General features: G+C 50.6%; 1 protein-coding gene and 1 long non-coding RNA gene across 17 annotated transcripts in view; one reads left to right on the plus strand and one right to left on the minus strand.

The window, feature by feature from the left end:
• The window catches only part of LOC101931550 (uncharacterized), a 59,502-nt gene extending 44,933 nt beyond the window's left edge, over positions 1-14,569 (minus strand). For 4 of the 5 annotated variants that reach the window (XR_002889916.3, XR_010590410.1, XR_010590411.1 and 1 more), the window contains exons 1-4: positions 14,430-14,569; positions 12,684-12,929; positions 6,642-6,756; positions 4,354-4,446 (exon numbers count right to left, since the gene is read on the minus strand). This is a non-coding gene — a long non-coding RNA (uncharacterized LOC101931550). The remainder of the gene's footprint in view (positions 1-4,353; positions 4,447-6,641; positions 6,757-12,683; positions 12,930-14,429) is intronic. The other variant, XR_010590409.1, reaches the window with a different exon arrangement.
• Positions 12,696-23,157, plus strand: part of MID2 (midline 2) — a 465,133-nt gene continuing 454,671 nt past the window's right edge. For 5 of the 12 annotated variants that reach the window (XR_010590405.1, XR_010590406.1, XM_065557201.1 and 2 more), the window contains exon 1: positions 14,444-14,580. The gene's annotated coding sequence lies outside the window, so the exon portion shown is untranslated. Of the gene's footprint in view, positions 12,820-14,443; positions 14,581-14,771; positions 15,129-23,157 lie in introns of those variants that run through there. The other 7 variants (XM_065557194.1, XM_065557197.1, XM_065557193.1 and 4 more) reach the window with 5 other exon arrangements.

The following is a 23,157-nucleotide window of genomic DNA, read 5'->3' on the forward strand; positions in this document are numbered from 1 at the left end:
TTTGAATCATAAATTGTAAACCTAGGTCTTTTCATGTGTTTATGGTTGCTTTACATGATAATATTTCACCTGTCCTGTTTATGTAACACTTTAAAAATCAGCAAAAGGGTTATCTAAATAAAATTTATTATGAAACAAAAGGCAAAAAACTATTCTGTACATAGTTTAGTCCTATTCAGTGTCTACTCGGCGCTTCTTGGCTTGTCTCTTATATTCATTAAATGGAGCATCTCTTGTCACTGTCCAGAAATAGTCTGCAAGCATTGATGGGCTCCATTTGCCCTGATAGCGTTTCTCCATTGTTGCAATGTCCTGGTGAAATCGCTCGCCATGCTCGTCGCTCACTGCTCCGCAGTTCGGAGGAAAAAAATCTAGATGAGAGTGCAAAAAAATATATCTTTAGTGACATGTTGCAACCAAGGCTTTTGTATGCCTTGAGGAGGTTTTCCACCAACAACCTGTAGTTGTCTGCCTTGTTGTTTCCGAGAAAATTTATTGCCACTAACTGGAAGGCCTTCCATGCCGTCTTTTCCTTGCCATGCAGTGCATGGTCAAATGCATCATCTCAAAGAAGTTCACGAATCTGAGGACCAACAAAGACACCTTCCTTTATCTTAGCTTCACTTAACCTTGGAAATTTTCCACGGAGGTACTTGAAAGCTGCTTGTGTTTTGTCAATGGCCTTGACAAAATTCTTCATCAGACCCAGCTTGATGTGTAAGGGTGGTAACAAAATCTTTCTTGATTCAACAAGTGGTAGATGCTGAACACTTTTCCTCCCAGGCTCCAATGGCTGTCGGAGTGGGCAATCTTTCTTGATGTAGTGGGAATCTCTTGCACGATTATCCCATTCGCAGAGAAAACAGCAGTACTTTGTGTATCCAGTCTGCAGACCAAGCAAGAGAGCAACAACCTTCAAATCGCCACAAAGCTGCCACTGATGTTGGTCATAGTTTATGCACCTCAAAAGTTGTTTCATGTTGTCATAGGTTTCCTTCATATGGACTGCATGACCAACTGGAATTGATGGCGAAACATTGCTATTCTGCAGTAAAACAGCTTTAAGACTCATCTTCGATGAATCAATGAACAGTCTCCACTCATCTGGATCGTGAACGATGTTGAGGGCTGCCATCACACCATCGATGTTGTTGCAGGCTACAAGATCACCTTCCATGAAGAAGAATGGGACAAGATCCTTTTGATGGTCACGGAACATGGAAACCCTAACATCACCTGCCAGGAGATTCCACTGCTGTAGTCTGGAGCCCAACAGCTCTGCCTTACTCTTGGGTAGTTCCAAATCCCTGACAAGGTCATTCAGTTCACCTTGTGTTATGAGGTGTGGTTCAGAGGAGGAGGATGGAAGAAAATGTGGGTCCTGTGACATTGATGGTTCAGGACCTGACGTTTCATCCTCTTCCTCGTCTGACTCAAGTGAGAATGATTCTGGTGCATCAGGAACCGGCAGTCCTTCTCCGTGGGGTACTGGGTGTATAGCTGATGGAATGTTTGGATAATGCACAGTCCACTTTTTCTTCTTTGACGCACCTTTCCCAACTGGAGGCACCATGCAGAAGTAACAATTGCTGGTATGATCTGTTGGCTCTCTCCAAATCATTGGCACTGCAAAAGGCATAGATTTCCTTTTCCTGTTCAACCACTGGCGAAGATTTATTGCACAAGTGTTGCAGCATATGTGTGGGCCCACCTCTTGTCCTGAGCTCCAATTTTGCAGCCAAAATAAAGGTGATAGGCTTTCTTAACCATAGTGGTTATACTGTGCTTTTGTGATGCAAAAGTCACTTCACCACAAACATAGCAGAAATTATCTGCACTGTTCACACAAGTACAAGGCATCTCTGCTCACTTTGGCTAAACAGAAACGTGTCCCTTTGCAAAATCAAACACTGACAAATAAGAGAGCACGACACTGTATGATTTCTAGAGCTGATATAGGGCAATTTGTTCAGCAGAGTGATGTAAGCTTCATTATGATTGCATCATCCATGACTTTTAGGAATAACATGATACAATTCATATAATGTATGACGCAATACCAGCTTCAGATTGCATCATGCTTTTTAGGCAAAACAATGAAAGTACTGTCCAAACCCAGTCATAGATTTATTCATAGGTCCAGTCAAAGATGTATTTTAGTCATTTCTGGTTTAAATTGAGATCCCTTCCCTTTATAACTCACTTATCCTCCGCCATTCCCAAGCCAAGGGTTGTATATACTGACCCAATAGCATATCTTGAAAACTAGAGCCAATCAACAATTTTAAGCATCATTTTCGTTGTCAGTGACCCAGAATTAGTAAAGTTTGACTACATTTATTTCAGAAGCATTTTGGCTGTAGAGCAGTGTAATGGAAAAGTGTCCTGCGTGTGTCACCTACATTGGTGGTCTGCTAGGATTAGGGCTGAGGAGAGCAGGGGAAAGTGAGACATCGGCACTGGGTCCCCAAGCTCAGGGGGCCCCCAAAACATCTATGGAAAATGAAAAGAGAGGGGCTGGGCTGGGGCCTAGTGAACATGATGTTCTGAGGCCTGAAGTTTCTCTCCATGGGTCTGGCTAGGATACACAGAGGAGTCTCACTAGGAGAGAGAACAAAGCCGCATTTCGGCAGAAGCTACAGAGAGGGTTTCAGAAGCTATACATGGTGAAACAAGACCCTTCTAGGCAGTTTATCATAGCACCTGCCCAGCTGAGGCCAGAGCGTGGGGAAGCCAATAACAGACATTGGAAGCATAAGAACGTAACATAACAATGACCATACTGGGTCAGACCAGTGTCCTATCCAGGACCGGCCTTAGGGAAAATGGCACCCTGGGCGAACTTGCATTTTGGTGCCCCTGGACCCATGGGTGTGGTGTGCCTCTCCCACCATTGCCTCTGGTCCCACATGGGCTCCCCACCCTCCCTTCCCCCTAGCCCCTGCACTGTGCCACCTTCACCTCTAATCCTGCACCTCCCTCCTGTGCCCCCAACCCCTGCACTGTGCGTGCCCCCTCACCCCAACCCCTGCATTCCCCTCCTGTGCCCCTAATCCCTGCACCCCTTCACTCCGACCCCCTGCACCTCCCTGCTGAGCTCCCAAACCCTGCACTCTCTTCCTGTGCCCCAATCCCTGCACCCCCTTCACTCCTACCCCCTGCACCTCCCTCCTGCACTCCTAACCCCTCCAGTGTGTCCCCTTCATCCCAACCCCGGCCCCCTCCTGTGCCCCAAATCCCTGCACTGTACCCCCTTCACTCCTACCTCCTGCACCTCTCTCCTGTGCCCCTAACCCCTTCACTGTGCCCTCTTCACTCCTACCTCCTGCACCCATGTGGGGAAACTGACCCAGCTGGATGCACAAAGCGGCTGGCATTGCTGCTCGCTCCCCCACTGGACTGCTGCTCCTCTGCCACATGCACCCTGTGGGCTGTGTAAGGAGAGGGCAGGAGAGCAGCAGCTGCTGATGCCTCAGCACAGCCCAGGTGGGGAAGTGACCTGAATACAGGGAGCCCTGGTGTTATGTGTGTTGGGGGAAGTGTGTGTGTGTTTGTTTTTTGAGGGGAGTGTGTGACAGAGTGTATGTGTGAGGTAGTGTGTGTTGTGTTGAGGGGAGTGTGTGTGTACCTGAGGGTATGCGTGCGCTATCTCTTTAAGAAAACACTCAGAGGCAGGAGCCTGAAGGCTTGTGTTCAGACACAAGCAGCCACCAGCCACTCTGGACCCAGAGAGGCAGCAACACACACACAGATTCCCCTGTCCCGGCCGTCACCCCAGCTCAGTGGAAATCAGGTACATGGGGGACACCCCAACAACAGCCCTCTTTCCCCCCCTCCAGCAGACAGGAGGGCGCTCCCAGTCCGGAGGAAGAGGGGTGGGCAGGAACAACGGTGGCTAAACATGTGGAGCAGGGGGAAGGAGGGGCATCCCTGCTCTGGAGGAGTCACCTGGTTCAAACAGCTGGTCATCCAACTGACCCCTGCAGCTCGGGTCTCTCCCCGGGACCCCTCTCCAGAGCTGCTGCTCACCTGCCTGACTGCCTGCCACGGCAGATCACGTGGGAATCCAAACCCTGCTCATGGTGCCCTCTTTGGCGGGCTGCCTTGGGTGGGGGCCCAGACAGCCCATCCCAAAGGCCGGCCCTGGTCCTATCTTCCAACAGTGACCAATGCCAGGTCCGTCAGAGGGAATGAACAGAATAGGTAATCACTGTTGCCCATTCCCAGCTTCTGGCAAATAGAGGCTAGGGACACCCACAGCACAGGGTTGCATCCCTGCCCATCCTGGCTAATAGCCACTATTACCCTGTTTCCCCGAAAATAAGACATCCTCCGAAAATAAGGCCTACTTACAGTTTTGCCTCTCGTTGTAATATAAGGCATCCCCCCGATAATAAGACCTCCCCGATAATAAGGCATCCACCGATAATAAGGCATTTTTCATTTCTGAAAAATAAGACATCCCCTGAAAATAAGACCTAGCGCATCTTTGGGAGCAAAAATTAATATAAGACACTGTCTTATTTTCGGGGAAACAGGGTAGTTCTTTATCCAAGCAAAATCTTTTTCCAAAAAAGTTATTAAATAGAAGTCCTTAAACCAAAAGATCCTCCAGGATGGTCTGCCCCTCCCCCATTATTTCTTCTGATGCTGCCACCACCACTTTGATTTTGCAGCTAGCCTTGCCCTTGCCTCCACTGCCCCCATGCTGCAGTACTGGGAGGACTCGATTCATGACAGCCTCTGTCAGATCCCTCGCTGCCTAGGTCTCTGGAGGTGAGGTGTGCTGTCGAAGGGTCCCTCTTGGGCACTAGGGAGCAGTAACAGTTTCCCACTTCTCTGACTAGGCATGCTTGGAGCCGGGGGAGCCGGAAAAGGGGGGCCAAGTCCACTTTTCACCACAGGCCCGGCCCTCTGCTCTTCTTCTTCTCCATGAGGCCTTGCCCATGGCCAGGCTGGAAGCTGGAGCCTGGCCCGGGTAAGAGTGGCCTGGGGAGCCCAGGCAGCCAGACCCTCCACCTGTCCAGGTTCGGGAGCTGAGCACAGGCCCCGTCCGTGACCCCGTCCCCCAGACTCCTCATCCAGGGCAGATGGAAGGTCCGCGTCTCTCCATAGCTGTCCCGAGCGGTTCTTACCATGGCCTAGCTGCAGCTCTTCAGCCTCGCTTCCAGGCCAGAAGCCAAAGCTGGGTTGTGGTAACAGTCGTGCAGGCAGCTGTGGGGAGCCACGGATCCTCCACCTGCTCTGTGGGGTGGGGTGGAGACACAGGCAGGGGCTGCTCTTGGATCCCCCCACCCTGGACAGGTGGAGGGGCCTGGGCTCCCCAGCCAGGATCTGGCTTCTGGCTTTGCCAGGGGCGGGGCTTGGAGGGAAGAGGAGGGGCAGGGGTGGGGCCATGGAGGGGTAGGACTTTGTGCCCCTCCACTTTTAGGAAGTTGCCCTGCGTGGAGCACCACTGCATTGGCTTCAGAAGACTCATTGGGTGCAGGAAGGACACGATGCAAATGGCCATCTGGAGATGAGAAAAGACTTGAGGGGTGGAGAAGGGCAATGCTCAAAACCTACAAGCTTAGACCTGGGCAGACCAGCCATAGGGGAACCAGACGACCCATAGCCAAGTGACTGGGAGTGAAATCCTGTTCTCATTGATGTTAATGGAAGTTTTGCCATTGACTTCAGGGCCAGGATTCCACCGCTGGATGTCTAAGCTGAACTCACAGATGACTTGAGGCTGAAGCTACTGGAAAGCAATTTTATCTGAAGTACATCTTTTCATTTTCCTTCTGTTAAGAGCGACTGGGCTAAGTGCAGAATGAAGTGACTCTTCGAGAAACACTGCAGAGATGGTTTATGTGCACAGACTACAGCACACAACGTGTTCTAGAAGACAATACACTGGCACCGGATGAGAGAAGTCAAACACTAAAGAGATACTTTAGCCTGGCTGCTGATACTCCTATCTGAGAGAGCTGAACAATAAAGCACAGGTTGGCACTGATGAAGAGCAGGACTCTCAGGATCGATGCCTTTCAGAGATGAATAGAATTTGTGCTAAGTGAAAAAGAAGCCAGAAGTGCTTGTGTCAAGGTAGCTTGGAGAGGCCTTTGGATCGCTCATCATAGGGGCCAGCTGAGATTCTGATTAGACTTGGAAATTCCAAGGATCATTGTAAGTACCCACTCCATTTGTGAACTAGAAGCTGCTGTTCCATGTGCATTTGATGGGTAAAAAAATGCATACCTTTGGTTTAAAAATGAAGAGGAAGGAGGTGCTAAGGAAACCTGGAAAAGCTGAGTCATCCAAACTGGAGTAATTGCTCAGTGCTGGAAAATTAGAGATTCCTTTATGGGAATCTATCTAGGTGCGTCCATGACCCCCTAGCACTATCTTCGGGAATAAAACACATGGAAAATAATAAAACACTGGCAGCTGGGAAAGAAACAGACACAGACGTTCAAGATTTAAGCAAAGTGGATGATCCTGACCCTGCTGTATATAGAGGAATAAGAACAAGCTCTGGAATCAGGAAGTCCTGTGTTCTAATCCTGGCTGTGTTGTTGATTCACTAGGTGACCTTGAGCAAGGTGTGTCCCTTATCTGCCCCAAGTCCCCATCTGTACAGTGTGGATGATATCACTTACCTCCCAGCTCCCAGGAGTCTTGTGTAGAATATCATTTGTGCTGGTGCTGAGCACTCACAACTCCCAAAGTACTTCAGTGGGTGATCCAGGATTCCTTCGACTCTGCAAATCAGGCCTGTAGGGTTTCAAAATGCATGTGATTCATTTTAAAATAGTTACCATGTTAGTGCAAAGAGCTGTGCTGGGTTAGTGCTGTATTGCACAATTCACCCCTTATTTGGCCATCTGCTTTTCTGTATTAAAAAAAGGAAGTGAACAAACAGCTATTTGTAAACATTTGCCAAACATCACCTATGGCATTTCCAGCCCCAAATGCTGGAAAGAATTAAGCTTAGAAGAACTTTTTAGACAGAGGATGCATTTTGATGACAGGGTCCTCTCTACTTGTTTCCCAGGCTTCTTGCATTTGTGTATAGGCACTTAAGATAACTCATGATAGTCCCTCTTTCTCAGCATGAGACAGGAGTCCTCCCCTCTTGCGCTCTCCTGCTTGTGCTTCCTCCCAGGATCCCATTTCCCCACTTACCTCAGGGCTTTGGTCTCCTTCCCCCGGTGAACCTAGTTTAAAGCCCTCCTCACTAGGTTAGCCAGCCTGCTGGCGAAGATGCTCTTCCCTCTCTTTGTTAGGTGGAGCCCGTCTAACGAAGAGAGGGAACAGCATCTTCGCCAGCAGGCTGGCTAACCTAGTGAGGAGGGCTTTAAACTAGGTTCACCGGGGGAAGGAGACCAAAGCCCTGAGGTAAGTGGGGAAATGGGATCCTGGGAGGAAGCACAAGCAGGAGAGCGCAAGAGGGGAGGACTCCTGTCTCATGCTGAGAAAGAGGGACGATCGGTGAGTTATCTTAAGTGCCTATACACAAATGCAAGAAGCCTGGGAAACAAGCAGGGAGAACTGGAAGTCCTGGCACAGTCAGGGAACTATGATGTGATTGGAATAACAGAGACTTGGTGGGATAACTCACATGACTGGAGTACTGTCATGGATGGATATAAACTGTTCAGGAAGGACAGGCAGGGCAGAAAAGGTGGGGGAGTTGCGTTGTATGTAAGAGAGGTGTATGACTGCTCAGAGCTCCGGTATGAAACTGCAGAAAAACCTGAGAGTCTCTGGATAAAGTTGAGGAGTGTGAGCAACAAGGGTGATGTCATGGTTGGAGTCTGCTATAGACCACCAGACCAGGGGGATGAGGTGGACGAGGCTTTCTTCTGGCAACTAGCAGAAGTTGCTAGATCGCAGGCCCTGGTTCTCATGGGAGACTTTAATCACCCTGATATCTGCTGGGAGAGCAATACAGCGGTGCACAGACAATCCAGGAAATTTTTGGAAAGTGTAGGGGACAATTTCCTGGTGCAAGTGCTGGAGGAACCAACCGGGGCAGAGCTTTTCTTGACCTGCTACTCACAAACAGGGAAGAATTAGTAGGGGAAGCAAAACTGGATGGGAACCTGGGAGGCAGTGACCATGAGATGGTCGAGTTCAGAATCCTGACACAAGGAAGAAAGGAGAGCAGCAGAATACGGACCCTGGACTTCAGAAAAGCAGACTGACTCCCTCAGGGAACTGATGGGCAGGATCCCCTGGGAGAATAACATGAAGGGCAAAGGGGTCCAGGAGAGCTGGCTGTATTTTAAAGAATCCTTATTGAGGTTGCAGGAACAAACCATCCCGATGTGTAGAAAGAATAGTAAATATGGCAGGCAACCAGCTTGGCTAAACAGTGAAATCCTTGCTGATCTTAAACGCAAAAAAGAAGCTTACAAGAAGTGGAAGATTGGACAAATGACCAGGGAGGAGTATAAAAATATTGCTCAGGCATGCAGGAGTGAAATCAGGAAGGCCAAATCACACTTGGAGTTGCAGTTAGCAAGAGATGTTAAGAGTGACAAGAAGGCTTTCTACAGGTATGTTAGCAAGAAGAAGAAAATCAAGGAAAGTGTGGGCCCCTTACTGAATGAGGGAGGCAACCTAGTGACCGAGGATGTGGAAAAAGCTAATGTACTCAATGATTTTTTTGCCTCTGTCTTCACGCACAAGGTCAGCTCCCAGATTGCTGCACTGGGCAGTACAGCATGGGGAGAAGGTGACCAGCCCTCTGTGGAGAAAGAAGTGGTTCGGGACTATTTAGAAAAACTGGACGTGCACAAGTCCATGGGGCCGGATGCGCTGCATCCGAGGGTGCTAAAGGAGTTGGCGGGTGAGATTGCAGAGCCATTAGCCATTATCTTTGAAAACTCATGGCAATCAGGGGAGGTCCCGGATGACTGGAAAAAGGCTAATGTAGTGCCCATCTTTAAAAAAGGGAAGAAGGAGGATCCAGGGAACTACAGGCCAGTCAGCCTCACCTCAGTCCCTGGAAAAATCATGGAGCAGGTCCTCAAGGAATCAATTATGAAACATTTAGAGGAGAGGAAAGTGATCAGGAACAGTCAGCATGGATTCACGAAGGGGAAGTTGTGCCTGACTAACCTAATTGCCTTCTATGATGAGATAACTGGCTCTGTGGATGAGGGGAAAGCAGTGGATGTGTTATTCCTTGACTTTAGCAAAGCTTTTGATACGGTCTCCCACAGTATTCTTGTCGCCAAGTTAAAGAAGTATGGGCTGGATGAATGGACTGTAAGGTGGATAGAAAGCTGGCTAGATCGTCGGGCTCAACGGGTAATGATCAATGGCTCCATGTCTAGTTGGCAGCCGGTTTCAAGCGGAGTGCCCCAAGGGTCGGTCCTGGGGCCGGTTTTGTTTAATATCTTTATTAATGATCTGGAGGATGGTGTGGACTGCACTCTCAGCAAGTTTGCAGATGACACTAAACTAGGAGGCGTGGTAGATACACTAGAGGGTAGGGATCGGATACAGAGGGACCTAGACAAATTAGAGGATTGGGCCGAAAAAAACCTGATGAGGTTCAACAAGGACAAGTGCAGAGTCCTGCACTTAGGACGAAAGAATCCCATGCACTGCTACAGACTAGGGACCGAATGGCTAGGTAGCAGTTCTGCAGAAAAGGACCTAGGGGTCACAGTGGACGAGAAGCTGGATATGAGTCAACAGTGTGCTCTTGTTGCCAAGAAGGCTAACGGCATTTTGGGCTGTATAAGTAGGGGCATTGCCAGCAGATCAAGGAACGTGATCGTTCCCCTTTATTCGACATTGGTGAGGCCTCATCTGGAATACTGTGTCCAGTTTTGGTCCCCACACTACAAGAAGGATGTGGAAAAATTGGAAAGAGTCCAGCGGAGGGCAACAAAAATGATTAGGGGGCTGTAGCACATGACTTATGAGGAGAGGCTGAGGGAACTGGGATTGTTTAGTCTCCAGAAGAGAAGAATGAGGGGGGATTTGATAGCAGCCTTCAACTACCTAAAGGGGGGTTCCAAAGAGGATGGAGCTCGGCTGTTCTCAGTGGTGGCAGATGACAGAACAAGGAGCAATGGTCTCAAGTTGCAGTGCGGGAGGTCCAGGTTGGATATCAGGAAAAACTATTTCACTAGGAGGGTGGTGAAACACTGGAATGGGTTACCTAGGGAGGTGGTGGAGTCTCCTTCCTTGCAGGTTTTTAAGGCCCGGCTTGACAAAGCCCTGGCTGGGATGATTTAGCTGGGAATTGGTCCTGCTTTGAGCAGGGGGTTGGAATAGATGACCTCTTGAGGTCCCTTCCAACTCTGATATTCTATTATTCTATTCTATGATTCTACTTGTCAATCTATTAGGAAAATTGCTTGTGAACTGAAAATGCCTCTTTTAATTCAGAGTCACAAGAGCTTAGTAAAATCTGTCAGGTGAGCAAGCTGGCATCTAAAGAGAAATACACCAACTGCATTTTTAGGTCCAGGAAGTGCTTAATGAAAGACCAAGGAGAAATTAACAGAAACTGGGGCAGCACAAATCCTCCCACTTTAGAAAGGGAGGACATCAAAGGAAAGCCGGGAGGATGCAAAAAAATCATATTGATCTTAACTGTGCTGTGTAGTTCCAGCCTAATGGATCGCAACCCATCGGCATTAGAATAGCTGACACGCTTGGCAGATGGCTCCCAGCAGGGGCAGGGGCACAACTGTGCACATCTGTCACTGGCGCTAGATTGGTAATTGTGTGGTTGCCAGCAGTCAGCAGATTTCTGAAAGATGCACACAGATAGAGAGAGGAGTGAGAACCACTGACACTCATTTTCCTCCACATCACGCTCAAGCCTGAGTTGCTACTCCAGCTCCCCTCCTCCGTGCTGAGTACCTGTCAGCTTGTTTACCTTCCTCAATGACTGAGGTGCAGTATGTGTGCTGGAGCTTAGCTGGGAGACCAGGATACTGTGTGCCTGGCTGCTACACACGCTACCTGCTGCCAGGGCTCTATTTCATGTCAGCACCCTTTCCTTTACAAAGAGTGGTGTCTTGTAATGGTTCCCTCACAAGAGGAGGAGAGACGTGGGGCTCTGGCTTTCTGAATTTGTGACCAGGCCAGGACACCAGACCCCTCTTAGATGCAGTGATTCTGAACATGGCAGAAAAGGAAGCTCTCTTTCAACTAAGCCTTGCTTAGAAACCTGCAGGGTCCATTTCAGAGGGTGTGGCCATTTTTGTAATTTCCTTGTATTCATTATTTGTCAACATGGCCTGACTTTTGTGCCAGACCTATACCCAGGCCCATGGCACTGGGCTGGACACCTGCTCTGCTAGTGCCATGATCACAAGGACTTTTCTCCCCTCATTGCTTTGTGTTAATGTTTACACCATGCTTTGTCTCGCATCTTCCCGTCTCCTGCCTCCCCAGTAACCCAAACCTTGCCGCACATTCACACTCTGAGGCTGAGATGGGCAAACAAAGTCACAGCCGGCCTGTCCACTGCCTGGCACCTTGTGTGATCATTTACACCTGATTCTCATCCCACTTGCACTGGAATTCCAGAGCAATACCACTGAATTCCACACTGTGACTTGCGATTTGCACCAGTGTAAACAAGATGAGAATCTGGCCCTATCATTCCAAGCTGGCTGTGCTTCATCCCCACTTCACATAAGACTCAGGCCCAAAGCAGTTCTCAGTTAGTGATCCATGATGGAGTGATCCCACTTGTGGTTGTGACCTGCTGCACTGCCAAAAAAGGTGTGGTTTTGCTGCAAGATGACTGATGTGCATTAGCGATCGTGCTGTGAAATCCTAGTGGAGACATAAGATAAATTAAGTGAGGTCAACTATGGGCAGGGATGTAGTGCTGATATCATCCAGCTACCTCACTGGAAACGCTGCAGGTGCCTTGTCACACCATGGATTTTAAACCAGGGTAACTAACACATGTTAAAAACTCTACCTCTTTTGACATAGCCATAACTAACACATGTTAAAAACTCTACCTCTTTTGACATAGTGAGCTAAAAGCAAAGCTGGGACCAGAACCCAGGTCTCCACATTTGAAGTCTCCTTCCTACAACAATTCCTTCCTCCCATTTAAAAAAACAAGTCACCCAGTGGTTCCCAACCTTTTTCCCTGCATGACCCCATTTTCAGCAGTATTGTTTCCCGTGACCCCGACAGACTGGAAGGCGCCATTTTAAAATGGCATCTTCCCTACACCGTGACCTCGCACACACCATGTGTGCAATGGGATGGGGTGCAGGGTTGAATGCAGGCCAGATGGGCCAATTATTCCTTTAGACAGCTGATTAAAGAGGCTCAGCTGGGCAGGAATAGGCAGGGCTTATAAAACCCAGGAGCTGAAAGGAGAAGGGGTGGCTGGGAAAAAGGCAGATGCTCTGAAAGTGAGGCGAGAGTAGGGACTTCAGTCACTCCCTGGGAAGTGGGAGGAGGCTTTGGGGAACTGGTAGGCCCAGAAAGAAAAGGGGAAGCAGTAGCAGCCCAGGGGTAGAGCAATGAGGCCAGAGAGAGAAGGCCCAGACTGCTGAGGTGAGGGTCCCTGCGCTGGAACCCAGAGTAGAGGGCAGGCCTGGGTGCCCCTACCAGCCACTGGGCAAGTAGCACCAAGGCAGTGAGTGAGAGGACTGCCGAGGGGGAACACAGACAGTGATATGGCTGGAGAGCTGACTCACGAGTTGGATGCTGCAGTTCCTGAGGCTGCAGGAGGAGCTGCAGGCAGATGGTGTAACAGTGTGCAAACCGCAGATGGGGCAGGGTTTTGGTCTTGAGCTAATCCCCAGAGAACCAGGAGGAGGTGCCAATCTGTTGGTAAGTGGTGTACTCTGACATGCAAGATTGTAAAATGCCATCCTCCACACATTCAGGATTGTCCAGATCCAATCCACTGATGGAGTGATCCCACTTGTGGTTGTGACCTGCTGAAATAAACAAACAAGGAAGCAATAGCCTGGAGGTATTTCTTTGCATATTTATTCTTAAAGAGGCAGATAACTTTAACTTGCTGGGCAGGTATAAATAACCGATTCAGAGTGTACCTATATTATGGGAGAATCATTATGTTTCTGGGATTAACTTCCCCTCTTTTGCTTTCTTTTTACTGTTACTAATGTATAGAGGTGCACTTTATAAATACCAATAACAATTCAAACTTATCAAAGTGTCTTTAGTGTATTAAATGTACCAAACACCCTTCCACACTTTTCTGAACTAGAAGAAAAAAATCTCATTATTTCTCAGCTGTATCTACCAATGGAAAAGCAAACACATTAAAAGTGTTTCTGCAAAGAAATTGAATCTCAACTTACTGTCTCCTCCACTGTGATAATGAATAATAAAACATTCCATGGATCTCATAAGGCCTTGGCCTGACACCTGTATGTGACTACCTTTGTAATCTTTACTTCCTTGTGAACAGGGAAGAAATATTCCTTAGTGGCCCACTCATACTCCTTTCTGTCCTGCAGGGTTCAATACATGCTGTTGCCAGAAACTTTAGCCCTGATTCTGTAAACTAACCCACAGAGGATGATCCTGGCTGGTGGGACTCTGCATGGGCTCAAGGGTTTATCTGGGTGGATCAGCATGCTGAATTGGCCCTCCTGCTCCATCTATGAAACCCAAACTCATGGAGCAAAACCATCAATAATTGCAGTGGTTTGGAAGGGCTCAAATTCCAAATTACTGAATTGTTGTCATATGCTATATGAGCACTGTCAAACATAAGTGTGAAGGAGTGGGGTGGGAGTGTATGTGAGCCTGCCCAGAGTAGAGGCAGCACTCTCCTTGTTCTCCTCCATCTCAGACTTCATTTTTTTTAAAGTCAGTCTCTGGCTGCTATAGTTGTAAATGGCTTGCTGTAAATGATGCAGCAACATCTTCCTGAGTTTGCAGAAAGCCTGAAACAATAGCTCTGAGGTGTGACCTACCCCTCCTACTTTCCATGGGCACTATACTCAGTTGCCATTGATGCTATATTAAATGTCAGCTTAGTTAAGGCTAGGGCTGCTCTCCAAAGCTGTGGGGAAGGTGAGGCAGGAGATTACAGAAGAACTACACCAGCCTCTGCTAAAGTGTTGGAAGAGCCAGCGAGGGTGAATCCCAGCTCTAGGCCTTTCACAGCACATGGATGGAGGGGAGTGTCAGACTGGCTTCGCTAGCGTGAAGCAGGGCTCAGCTTGCCGAAGCTTGGAGACCCCAGCTCCCGACGATGGGAGCGGCAGGGACCGGCTGTCTCCGTGCCCAAGGCAAGTAGCAGCTTAGGGCCGGGCGCCGCTCTCCGCCCTGAGGAAGGCTGTTGGGCATGGGGAGACCTGGGTGCGGGGCTGGAGGCGGGAGCAGCTCAGACCCGGCAGGAACAGGCTTCCTTGGCCGGGAACCTCCCGCCGGCTTGCAGTCCAGGCAGCTCCGTGTGCCCTTACCTGCGGGGAGCGGAGCCGGGGAGGCGGGGCGGGAGGCGGCGCGGCTCTGCCCTGCCTCCCCGCTCGTCGCCGCTCGCTCCCCGGCCGGCGCTGTGTCTTCTGCGCCTCCAAGATGAGCGGGCAGCGGCGAGGCGGCTGCCGGAACCCGCTGGTAGGTGGGAGCCGGAGCCAGCCCGCCCGCCCGGGCACGGCGCGCTGGGGGATGGGCTGCCGGGCTGCCCTGGGGTGGGGCGGCGAAGCCTGGCGCCGGCAAGGGGCTGGCCAGGCAGGTCCGTGTCCCTGCTGCTTTATGGGCGCTGGGCGGGCTGGGGTGGAACTTGGTGCACGCTGCGCGCCGCTGGTGGGAAGGGAAGGGGTTAATGGTGTTTGTCTCCAAGGGGAAGGAGGTCGTTTGATGTTGGAATAGGGGCGTGTGTGAAGCACCCCCCCCCCCAACTGGCTTCCCAGGGGAGCTCTTAGCCCAGGGCCTGGCTTGTTTGTTTGGCAGAGGGCGAGCAACTGGCGCAAACAGCAGCTTGTTGTGAGGGAGTTGATGCGAAACCCGATCCCTGTTCCTGGCAGGGCAGCGTCCTTGCCGTTTGGGGTAGGAGTGCGCTTCCTACTACCAGCCCTGGCCTGGTCCTGACGTTGAAAGGTGGCTGGGGGAGAGCAAATCCACCGTGCAAGGCACGGCTCCCCCAGCATGGGCAGAATTAGCAGGTCAGAGTCCCGCGCTTCTCCCCTCTTGTTTCCTACAAAGCAAGGCTTTTCTAACTGCCAAGAGTGTCTGCCCTAGTGGGGCAGATAGATTAGTTAGTACTGCCAGTGCTTCGCAGCTTGTTCCCTTCCAAAGCAGGAAGTTAGGTGCCTTGAGTCCATCCTTAACTCCGGCTAATAGCAGCTGAAGGAAGAACTCCCCCTCTCCCCTTTTCCTTTCCAGGTCTCCCTGAACAGTTACAGTTCAAACATCGATTTATTTACTAGTAGCTTTTCTGAACTTGTCACTTGCTGGGCTCCGCTACCTACCCCCCAGCTTGGTACATGCTCCTGGTCCTGTATTAATACATAATAATTAATAATAGTCTCTCTCCAGTCTGACTTTGCAGGCTGGGTGGTGGCCTTTCCCTCTTTAAGTCTAGAGACTAAATTTTCAGTAATCATGTTTCAGTTTCAAGCTTCCCTTCTGGTCAGCAGGGTGCAAATGCTGTAGGCTTGCTCCAGTCTGATCTTGTTGCTAACAGAGTTATTCAGCTTTAGTGGCCATAAAGTTTAGTTAAATGGGAGTTAAGAGATAATGGGTTTCTTGTTATTTAGACAGCTCTCCTCTGAAATCAAAGGCAGAGCTAGGGAAGTGCACACATAAGGACAATAATAATGCTAATTTGTCAGTTTTGAGCGGTGAGGTCTGAGAGAGTGGCTGGTATTTGAAAGAATGTTTTGCTATTGTTTTTTTATTGACTTTCTGCTTTTACTGATGTGATCACTGGCTTTGAAATGTAGCATATTATGGTTGAATGTCTACCTTGTCAGATATTCAAATGTGTCTGAGTTAGCACTATTTTAATTCCTAGTTTTCAAGCCTTACTCATAGCTTTTGGAAGCACAATGTGCATCACCCGTGTAGTTTATGACTATAATACATATATTTATGCATGCAGCTGCAGTGGTTCAGGTGCTTAATGGCAGCTCTGGCAAATGCGATGGGGGGATTTGGGATACATGTCTTGGTTTCTCACAGTTCTCTCAAGTCTGAGTGTGTTGATGGGTTAAGCACTGCCTGTTCCCTGTGGTCGTGGGTGTGATGCCTCCGCCCCATGGAAAATGAATTCTGAATCCTTGATTCAGTCATTGTTCGATAATAATTCAAACTAGAACGTCCCCATCCAAGGAGCTGCCACAGCTTAGACAGACTGGTAGCCTGTACCCACTACAGCTCTGCAAGGCACAGTTGCTGTGTGTTTCTAGCCTAGGGTGACCAGACAGCAAGTGTGAACAATCGGGACAGAGGGTGGGGAGTAATAGAAGCCTATATAAGAAAAAGCCCCAAATATCGGGACTGTCCCTATAAAATCGGGATATCTGGTCACCCTATTCTAGCCAGTGTGTTGTTTTTACCCATGAGCAGCGAGGTCAGTGGTGGGCAGCATGCTGGGAATTTGGAGTGCAGTGCCAATTGCTTGTATTGGGGACTGAGATGTGTTGGGCACAGGTTTGAGCAGCTCCTTTATCCTATGAATAATATTAAACACCCCCTTCCTTCTCGCTACTTTAAAATAACCCAAGTACCCCTGTCTATAAATAGCACTGATGTCCTGCTCACGAACGGGGAGGCAAGAATGTCACCTGATGTAGATGATGACAGACAAATTTGAGGACAGGCTGCTCACCACTGCCATATTTCCTGTTTGCTGTGCCTGTCACTGCTGCCCATAACTTGTTAAGAATCTGCTTGTGTTGCTTTCCCTTTTCTTTTCCTTTTAATGAATAAATAATAAACACACTCAGAAATGAAGAAAAGCAACAACTTGCCTTGATGCAATAGAACAAAACACACAAGTGACTGAAACTGTGTGTACAATGAAGCTACAGGAAAGAGAGCAAGCAGGGTCAAGATCCCGAAGGAGGAAGTGCCTTTGGCAAAGGTCCGTTGCATGGAGTTAGGTGGTGGTTGCACCCAGAGCCTTGGGTGTGCCTGATGTTTACAAACAATTACAGACCAGTCTGTGCCTGGAGGAGCCTTTTGCAGTGCCAAGGGAAAGCCGTATGCACCCTGTATGTGCTGAAAGTTACCCTGCCTGGTTTGTAAACATTGCTCTTCTGAAGCTACTGCTGCTGATGATAAATTCCATCCACTGAAATAGACCACTTGCATTAATAATGGGAGCCGACAGCATCCCTGACAGAGGCACAACATGTTAAGTGACTGCTAACTGTTATGTGTGCAGACAGACATACGTGTGCGTTAAGATAGGGGAGGTACAGTTTCTGAGAGTGCACGTGATTGGCTTCTGACAATTAAAAACATACTGTCACTTTAAATCACCCTCTGTTCAGGGTTGAATCACTTTCCCAAATGTATATATTTTTACCCTTAAAGTCTGGCCTGATTTTTAGGTTTGTTTTAGTTGATGTTTCTGCCCCCTGTTGGGTGTTCCTCAGTCAGTTCTGAGATGACTGTGTTCTGTTTAACCTGGCAAGTCTTGGGCAGAGGTGATGAGAATTGTCCCAATGGTGCATTTCCCAGTGACAGCGCTTTCAAAAAGGGCTTATGGCTGCTAAGATTAAGTGCCTTGGTTTTCAGTTCCAAGTGAAGCCAAGGATGACGGGTGACCAGCCCCTCTGGAAATGTGTGTGTCCCCAGTCGAGCACTTGAAACCATTCTTTTTTTTAAAAAGTGACTGTACCCTGTCCCTTAGGGGTCGGTCTGCTCTAGTGGGATAAGTCTGTGCTATTCCCTGCAATATTGCACTATGGCAAGGAATAAAGGGACTCTTTGGGACAGAAGCCATTTAAGGCTGAGTTCTGCTCATGTAATTCTGTGGTACAGGCTTAGATCTGCATATTGAACTGCTGTGTACTGATGCCACTGAACTCACGGCTTAAATGGTCCCAAATGGCAAGCCTGAAGGCCAGTTAGCAGCTGCAGTCTTCTTCTGTGATATTTAAAACCTTGTTCTCCCCCTTAAAAGAAAAAATAACCTGGGTTGGTTTTGATCTGGATTTCAACCCCCCAAGTTGAGGAGTGTCCGGATCTGGGGGTTTGGTTGGGCTCCCAAGCTGAGATTTGGGCCCAGCGCTGCTCATTTTGCTTGCCAGGTCCCTTGTAGCCAGCTGAGTAGGAATGATTGTCAGCAGCGCTGCTTTGGCTTTCAGTCTCCTTAGAGCTTTCGGCGCTGTGTGTGTACCTGCCAAAACAAAACTGCTGTGCCTAGCCCTAGGAACCCTCTAACTCTGTTAGTTGCACTGATTAATGAGCAGAATACACAGTAGGGAAGGAAACTACTGACCTTATTGGACCTTCTGTTCAGGTTATTTACTTTAGGGTTACCATATTTCAGCAAGCAAAAAAGAGGACAGGAGGAGCCCCGCCCTAAGCCTGCCCCTGTCCTGCCCTAGCCCCGCCCCTGCCCCTCCCACTTCCCGCCCCCCTCAGAACCCCCAACCCTCCCCCCACTCCTTGTCCCCTGACTGACCCCTCCTGGGACCCCTGCCCCTAACTGCCCCCCAGGACTCCACCCCCTACCTAAGCCTCCCTGCCTCTTGTCCCCTGACTGCCCCCTCCTGAGACCCTCCCCCCATCCTAACTGGCCCCCTAGGACCCTACCCCCTACCTGTCCCTTGACTGCCCAACCCTTTTCCACATCCCCAGACAGAGCCCTGGGACTCCCACGCCCCATCCAACCACTCCCCATCCCCTGACAGCCCCCCCAGAACTCCCGACCCATCTAAAGCCCTCTGCTCCCTGTCCCCTGACTGATCCGATCCCTCTCCCCACCGCTGCCCCCTGACAGCCCCCCCCCCGAACTTCCAACCCCCCCCCCTCCTTGTCCCCTGACCACCCTCCTGGGACCCCTGCTCTTAACTGCCTTCCAGAACCCCACCCCCTACCTAAGCCTCCCTGTTCCTTGTCCCCTAACTGCCCCCTCCTGAGACCCCCCCCACCCTAACTGCCCCCCCGGACCCTACCTGTACCCTGACTGCCCAAAACCTTATCCACACACCCCCAGAAAGCCCCCCCCACACTCCCGACCCCCCCCCCGCTCCCTGTCTCTTGACTGCCCCCTCCAGAACTTCCCTGCCCCTTCTCCGACCCCTTGGCCCCCTTACTCTGCCGCTCAGACCAGCGTGCTGGGAGGAGGAGCAGGGGGAGGAGCTCCAGACTGCCGGTGCGAACGGCCGGCTGGTGATCTGCGAATGCAGGGAGGGAGGGAGGGAGTGCTCTCAGCTGCAGGGGAGAGAAGGGGGAAGTGGAGGAGGGGGCTCTCTCTGGCTGTCGGTGCCCCATGTAAGTGGCACCATCCGGCCGGCTGCCCTGTCAGCCGCGCGCTCTCTGCATGGGGGGGGGGAGGGGAGTCCGGACATTTTCAAATTCCCCCCGGACGCTATTTTTAACTCTAAAAGCTGGACATGTCTGGGGGAATCCGGACGAATGGTAACCCTAATTTACTTGGTTGCTGCGTCTTGTTCATGTAGTGACAACACTGGGTTGGAACTTGAAGTCCCAAGAACACCGGCGAAGATTGGTTATTTAGGGAAAAATTCTAGCACTTGTGTGAGGCTGAAATACCCATATTGTGCTTTGTGCTACACCACTGCTGGGCTGTGAAGAATCCCCACGCCAAAGCGGAGTTCCCTGGGCTGGACAGATCTTGGGAATGGAATGTCTCAGCCCTTGAATCAGATACCAGCTTCCTGTTTTCCCAAGTGTGGCTGTTAGCAAATGTGAAAAGGAACTCCTTTGCCAGCGGCCTAGAACGTATTTTTGTCCCTCTCCGGCTGTGGAGGAGGAAGCAGAACAAGGCCTTAGCCCATGCACACTTCATTCAAGAAAGCGATATGCTCTAAGCACTGCAAACACTCCCTGCGCTGTGTCAGGACTGGCGTGTGGGGCAGGAAGGGTTGGGGCCTTGGCCAGCTTTAGTAAAATGTATCTCACTTGTTGGCTTTAAGATCCCCCACCGTGTGCACTCCTTGGTCCCTCACCGAGCCCCTAGGAGTGAGGGGCAGGCTGGGGAGTACAGGAGAACTCCTGCATGGCTGGATGTACTGGCTCCTCTCAGGAAATACACCAGGGAGTGATCACTGAATACAATAGCTGAGCAGGGGTCTCCCAGCTCCGATTTCCCTCTGCGGGGCTTGTAGCCATCCCCAGTTAGGTGCTGCTTGCACTCTGCCCCTGCTCAGCCCGTCTCTCTTCTCTCCCATCTCCTTTTTGGCCTGTCTCTTCCTAGTGCGTTTGCTGCCCCCACTGGGGCAGTGGGGGTGGCACGGCGGGGGAGGGGGACAGAGAGCCCTGGGCTGGCAGCTCCTGTGGACAACTCCCCTAGAGACCCCTCGGGAGCCAAGAGGGTAGGCAGGTGGCTTTGAAGGAGCATGCGGGCAGATCCACTGGCTTTACCTGCAGCCGTGGGGGAGGAGGGATGGATCTGGGGCCCTGCAGCCCTCCCTGTCCCTCTCCCTTGCCCTCTTCCTCAGCCTGGCTTAGTGCCTCCGAGCGCTGCAGGTTTTTGTGGTGTTACATGATATGTGTAAATGCCACAATCTTGTCCTGTGTTGCATGTGTGCAGGGAAGAGTAGCGGGAAGGGTAGCGGGATATGGAGCTCATGCTCCCTTGGGCATCAGGCTGGGGTCCTGCTGCTGCATCCAGCGATGCTCGCCTGCCTGAAGGCATGAGGAGGCGACCAGTTCTCAACTCCTCTCGGGCAGCAGGTTTTGGGGAGGGGGCTGCACACTGCTCTGCTTTAGGGCGTCAGAAAGGAGTACGGCTGAGTACACTGCCCCCTGTCTCCCGGGGCCCCATAGCCCTGAATGGCTCAGGGCCTCGGCTCAGTGCTCCATCTCTGCTACTGCCTTGCAGCCCCTCACCTTGGTCAAAGCAGAATCTTGCTAAAACGCCCACCCTTTTTACATCCGGTATTTAAAATAAACTCCCCCAAGGTTGAACTGCCTCCGGGGAGGAGAAAACCGAGTGAGCTGGCAGGAGACAGCAGGTCTCCAGTGACTAATTTTTCCAATTCCCCCCCAACGCACTTTTGTGTTTAAATGGTCTGTGTCCAATCCCGGCCTGCTGGCCCCAGCACTGCACCGGCCTTGCGATTGGGACTGCACACGCTTGGCGAAGTGATCAGAACGGTCATCTGCTTGCACTGTAACTGCTGCAAGCTCCTCGGGGTCTGCTGCAGAAATGCGTGGCGTTTGCTCCGTGCTGCTGCATTGCAGCCCACGTCCCTATTTTTATCTCCCCTCTGCAGCATTGGAGGCAGCACTGTCACCAGGGCGGGGATGGACCACAGTCAGCCTCTTGCTTCACTAACAAATCCCCCCTGCTCCGGGGAACCATTCCAAACCACGGCAGTGTATGATGTGATAGCTCCTTAGGGAGTGGGTGGGGGCTACGGTCCATGTGGGATCGCAGACCCTTCTCTCACCAGCCTGGGTGCCTTAGGGATTTTGAGGCATGCAGTAAAGAAGAGCGGCTAGTGCTGCTGCTGGGATGGGGGCAGGAGAAGCTGAAGCAAAGGCTTGGTCCCTCACAGCTTGTGGGGGTGCAGGCTGTGGGCAAGGGGCTGTGCCCTTCTTTGTTCCTCTGGGATGTGGGAGGGTGAAGGGTTCGGTGTATTGTTTTTCTTCCCCTCCGAAAGCCGTCTCTTCCTTGCTTGTGCTGGAGGACTCCTTGGGAGTCTGGGATGTGCCTTGTGAGCAATCCCCCCCCCGCCTGCCTGGGTCCAGGCTGCCCAATGGAGGTCCTTTCTTCCAAATGCCGCTAGTCAGAGGTGCGACCCAGCGAACACAACTGATAGTTCGGAGCAGGCTGCGGCTCTGATCCTGCCCAGACTCATGTATGTATTCTGGTGAAGGTGTGGGATGAGGCCTGCTGACCCCAGTGGGATTCCTTGTATGAGTCAAGCTGCCCATCACCCAACTCTTGCTGTAACTTTGTCAGTTCTCTGTCACCACAGTGTCTCCTAGGGTGGGCAGGGCCCAAGTATCCAACCTTTTGGGTTTTAAACTACTTTAAGAATCAGAGAAGGGCACAAGACCAATATATTCCCCCTTTGCAGGCCCCTTTTGTGACAAGATCATCTTTCTCATTAGTACTGCTTTTGCACAGAGGGGCTCTGCCTCTTTCCCGCCATCCCAGTGTTACATCTGGTAATATGATCAAGGCACGCTACGCTACGGGTGTGTAAGTGGCCTCTGTTGATAAGGCAGGGCATGGGGTGAAGAGGGATGATTATAATGGCCAAGTCCCACGGGGAAAGGTTGAGACTGCTGATCTATGTTCAAGCAGGCTTGGAGAGATTCCAGATGCATCTGGTTTTTCGGCCGAGTGGTGAGGAAATCTGGGGGATTGCTCTGTAGCTAGACTGCTTCCTCCCTAGCAATGGTGTGCAGTGTGACTATGAAGTGAGTGGCCATGTGAGCCCTTTCCCCAGGAGCATTGCCGCTGGATGCGATGAGCAGTGTGACAGAATATACTGCTTATCACTTTCCTGTGTAATTATTTATGGGTGTGGAAAACGCGTACATGATCAAAGGCAGAGGCTGCCTCCTGGTCTCAAGCCGTTAGGGGTTCTCTGTTTGCGCCCTGTTCTCCGTTTAAACTGGGACAGGAGTGTGACCATCCGTCATGTTTCGGTCCAACACTGAGCCAAGAGGAGTCTCCGAATAGGCAGCAAATGTTACTTAAGGGAGCTGGAGAGTATTTCCCAATAAAACCCACATTTATTATTTAAAATTGCGCTAACTAGGATGTGGCCAGAGGGAAAGACGTGCTCAGCATACTATGGCAAGCAACCAGGCTTAATAAACGGATGTCCGTTCTCCCCCACCTGCTGCATTTCTGGTGTAGGGATCGGTAAACAACTGCCAAGTGCTTGAAGGGAAATAAAACCAGGCTCTGCTTCAGGAATATCAAAGTAGCATGCTCAAAACATGGAGTGTAGGGTGTGCTTATTGTATGCTCTTCCCCAGCATCTTGCATATTCTGGACCTGATCTTGCAGTCCTTTCTTAGGCAAAACTCCCA

The sequence above is a fragment of the Chrysemys picta genome, chromosome 9 (assembly GCF_011386835.1).
Source record: "Chrysemys picta bellii isolate R12L10 chromosome 9, ASM1138683v2, whole genome shotgun sequence".
Classification (NCBI taxonomy): domain Eukaryota; kingdom Metazoa; phylum Chordata; order Testudines; family Emydidae; genus Chrysemys; species Chrysemys picta.